The sequence below is a fragment of the Solanum pennellii genome, chromosome 2, assembly GCF_001406875.1.
Source record: "Solanum pennellii chromosome 2, SPENNV200".
Lineage (NCBI taxonomy): Eukaryota > Viridiplantae > Streptophyta > Magnoliopsida > Solanales > Solanaceae > Solanum > Solanum pennellii.
The window spans coordinates 38,435,029-38,439,442 of NC_028638.1; the positions used below are offsets into that span (position 1 = coordinate 38,435,029).

The 4,414-nt window shown below is 29.0% G+C and overlaps 1 non-coding gene across 1 annotated transcript; it reads left to right on the forward strand.

The window, feature by feature from the left end:
* Positions 1-651: 651 nt before the first annotated feature.
* LOC114076218 lies at positions 652-754 on the forward strand. Its single transcript, XR_003577091.1, has one exon. It is a non-coding gene; the product is annotated as a U6 spliceosomal RNA (small nuclear RNA).
* The last annotated feature ends 3,660 nt before the right edge of the window (positions 755-4,414 follow it).

Sequence of the window (4,414 nt, forward strand, 5' to 3'; positions counted from 1 at the left end):
TAAAAGCGATAGTTTAGGTATGAAACTCAAACTTTCAATATTTTAAGTATGAAACTCAAAAAAAGGTATAGTTTAGGTGTGTTTTTGACACTTATCTCTTTATGAAATGATTTACAACTACATAAATATCTAAGAATTATTTTGAAGCACAAGTTTCAATATTTTTTTATTCTTTAACTCCATAACAAGTCAAACAGTGTTATATAAAATGAAACTACTAATTTAATAATTTAACATTTGTCCTAGCGGTCCTCAGTAGTCTAATCAACCATCATGTAATATTATTCTCTTAACCTTGTTTTATTTGGTAACAGAGAATATGCAATCATTTAAGATTAACAAGGTAAATGATTCACGTCAGAACGTACATACTTGTTGAATGTAAAAATAGAATTTGGAGTTTAAAGAGTATAAAATGTTAATAAAAATTTTATGTTTCGGTAAGTAACATCGCTGCTCTTTTAGCGATTTTGTCCTTTTGGTTAAAATAAAAATTCATATAACGTTTTGGATTTTTGTTAACATTTTATACCCTTTAAGCTTCGGACTCTGTAAAAATAGGTATTAAAAACAAAAGTTCTCCTGCTAATTAAAGTAGTCGATCTATTGAAACGAAACATGTTAGCATATGCTATAATTACTTATTTAGAAGTCCCTTAGGGGACATTCGATAAAATTGAAAGATACAGAGAAGACTAGCTATGACTTTTGCGCAACGATAATACTCGCGGATTGAAAAATGATCCAATTACTTATATATAACGATACTGTTGCATTTTTATCTTTTTAGTATCAAGGTAATTTTTACTTGTCTTAACAAGTAGTTTGTCTTATTTTCAATAAGTGATGCTTTTTATGATTCATTTTTGTCTTAATTTTCTCCATGTTTGTTTTGTCATGTCTATATATGGGTGGTTCATTGAGTCTATATTCTAATCATCTCTCTAACAGTAAAATGCCTTCTCTTTGTAATAAATTATCTCAATATTCACATGATAATTTTAAAGATTTTATGTTCTTTTTGTTCACTTGCTTGACAAGCAATTTTGTCACAATGAAAATACACTCATCAATAAAGTGGAAAAGCCAATACCATTAGGGGAAGAAAATATACAAATCTCAATTTGGTAGGTAGTGCACTTCTGTTTTTGTTACTATTTCTATTTTTCGAAGACCATGTACATATAATAATTATATGAACATTTTTTTCTACTGGTAAAGTAAAATTTTGATTATCAATTTAACATATTCACAAGTTAAAATAAAATAATAAGCAAAAGTGAATCGAATGTCAACAATATTAGGCCTACTAGAATGAGTAGGCCCATTAAAATATTAAGTGGGCTTCATGTTTTGACATTCCCCAGAAAAACTCAGAACTCAGAAGTAATCGAAACAACGGATGTAGAAAAACGATTTGATGGACCCAAATTGTCAGTCCAGAGATAAGTGTTTGATAAGTTGTGTCTTTGCAAAAACAATGTCAGCCTATTGTCACAGTTTGTCTTCCAACACAACTAACTATTTGATCTGGGACAGTTTGATGTTTATTTCTAATTGATTTTAAGCAGTCTTGGACTTATTTCTTCTATATGAGTTACCAATTGGGTTGAGATATGACTCCCGTAAAAATATTATTAGGATCGAAATAAGTATGTGTAAAGCGTAAGCTAGCAAAATAAATTTCGAAAGATCATGGTAAGAAGACAGACAAGATATTATACCAAAAGAGATTCGATCAATCGACCTACATCCATCCACAAAGGAGATGAAAAATAATCCCTATATAAATATGAGTATACAAAATATAAAGAGAAATAACTCAACTTATCCACTCAGAATATAAGGAGGTTCATAAATTCTCCCCCATAACCGCAACTCTCAAAACCGAACTACATTGTGAAGAAGGAAAGACAAACCTATATTTATAAAGTTTTTAAACATTTTCTTTCAAGACAAGGACTAGTCAAATATGCAAATATTCTATTTTCTTTTTCCTCAAAGAAAAATCTATATGTGGTTTGAAAAAAAAATACCAAGGCAAATAAAACCCTACAAATATCAAATCAAAACAGATGGACAAAATGAAAAAATAACTCAAAAGATCAGTATGATAAAAACTTTATTGATACAAATATATGAATAGGAAAATGAAGACTAAGTTTTAAGAAATTCTTTTTTTCAACATACAAATATATTAAAGTTTTATCGAAGGTGTGTTCGCCACCTAGTTTGACGAATGGTAACATTCTGAAACGCCTAATATTAACATTTTTTAGGGGAAGACTAAAGAGGCCAATAAGCGCCTTAACTACATCCTATCATGTTATCTGCATATGACAACATTGAATTTGAATATATATATATGTCACGGGTTTGGAATCTTTACTACTCTTCAATCAAAATTATGTTAGTATTGTAACTTATTCTATAATAATTGATATATATACACTATTTTTTCTATAATTGATATACATACATACATATATATATATATATCGGATATAGGAAATAGTTGAGCCTAGCTATAACATTTGGTTCTAATGATAAACTTGATAAGGATAAGGATGTAGAGTTCTATTATGTTAGTATATTTTAGTTATACATAGTTATCTCCTCTCTCTCTCTCTCTCTCTCTCTCTATATATATATATATATATATATATATAGATATATATATCGGATATAGGAAATAGTTGAGCCTAGCTATAACATTTGGTAGTCCATATACATCTCCACAGCCAAGTCAAGCCACACTATCAAATTGAATGGTAACCAGGTCTCAAAATAATATTTTACAAACCCAAAGTGGTTTTTGATTACCTTGTAACCTCAACAGCGAAACACCTTTCGCTTACCCCAAATACCTTTAGTCAAGCATTCAAATATCCTGAATGGCAGGCTGCAATGGCAGAAGAACACATGGCCTTACTTAAAAGTAAAACTTGGTCATTGGTTCCATCTACTCCCTCTCAAAATGTAGTTGGGTGTAAATGGGTGTTTCGTGTCAAACACAAACCTGACGGATCCATAGAGCGTTATAAAGCCAGATTAGTGGCAAAAGGATTTCATCAACGTCCTGGAATTGACTTTCATTCCACCTTTAGTCCAGTTATTAAAACCACAACCATTCGCCTCATCTTGTCCCTAGTCGTGTCTCTTAAATGGCCATTGCGTCAACTTGATGTAAACAATGCCTTTTTACAAAGCACTCTTCATGATATTGTTTTCATGAAACAATCACCTGGCTTTGTGGATTCCCGGTTTCCAAAAATCATGTGTGTAAACTACACAAATCTATCTATGGACTTCGCCAAGCACCACGAGTATGATATACTGAAATCAAGGAGTTTCTTTTATCCTATGGCTTTGCTCGTTCTAAATCTGATGATTCTTTATTTATCAAGTGGTCTCATGATTCTCTCATTATTATTATGATCTATGTTGAACATTGTTATTACATGTTCTAACAACTCCCATGTCCAGGAAACAATTAAGCTGTTGGGAGACAGATTTTCGATTAAGGACCTTGGTCCTTTACATTTTTTTAAAACTCTGCTTGTGCAAAGCTTAGTAAAAAAAATCAAGCAAATGTGTTTGCTATATATATGAATATTATATTTGTTTGGCAAATATTTGGTGCAATAATCATTAAAGGCATCAAAAGCATCATGGTGAGGAAACTTATTCGCTTTAGGTATTTAACAAAAATCAGTATCATCTAATTATGATTAAATAATTTAATGAAGTGAGAAATATATATTAGTTAATTATGGTTAAGTGATTGATGTGAAATTTCAACATGTATCATGCTTTCATTGATTTGATATAAAGACTAGCTGATCATACAACTAAGCTTTTACTAACATCGACATGTTCCTTTTCTTTACTCAAAAAATACATCTTTACATTACACCTTTGAAATTCACTTAGCATTCAAGAATAACTGAAAATAGAAACTCTGTCGAATATACTAGATGACGGGCATCGGGTATATGCCGGGTCTGACACCATCATATGTGTAGACACGTAATTTTGTCCGAATTTAAAAGTTTAACACAAATTTTTAGAGCATAAATAATTTTATCAATCTAAATTAAATATATTTTATTATTGTCATTAAGTTTATTTAAAAGATATAAGAATAAACAACATAAATATAATTTTTATCAGATAAGTTTATTTTGATTGTTAAAAAATAAAAAAATAAAAAATAATAATAATAATAATAATGTATATATATATATATATATATTACATATATTATTTAAATAAACTAATATTTCTTAATTATGTCTTTTTTGTTTTAATTACCCATTTAGCTTTATTTATTTATTTACTCAAAAAAATTAGCAATTAATATAATTATCATTTTCATATATATATTTAATATTTAAAAAAAAAAAAAAAAAAA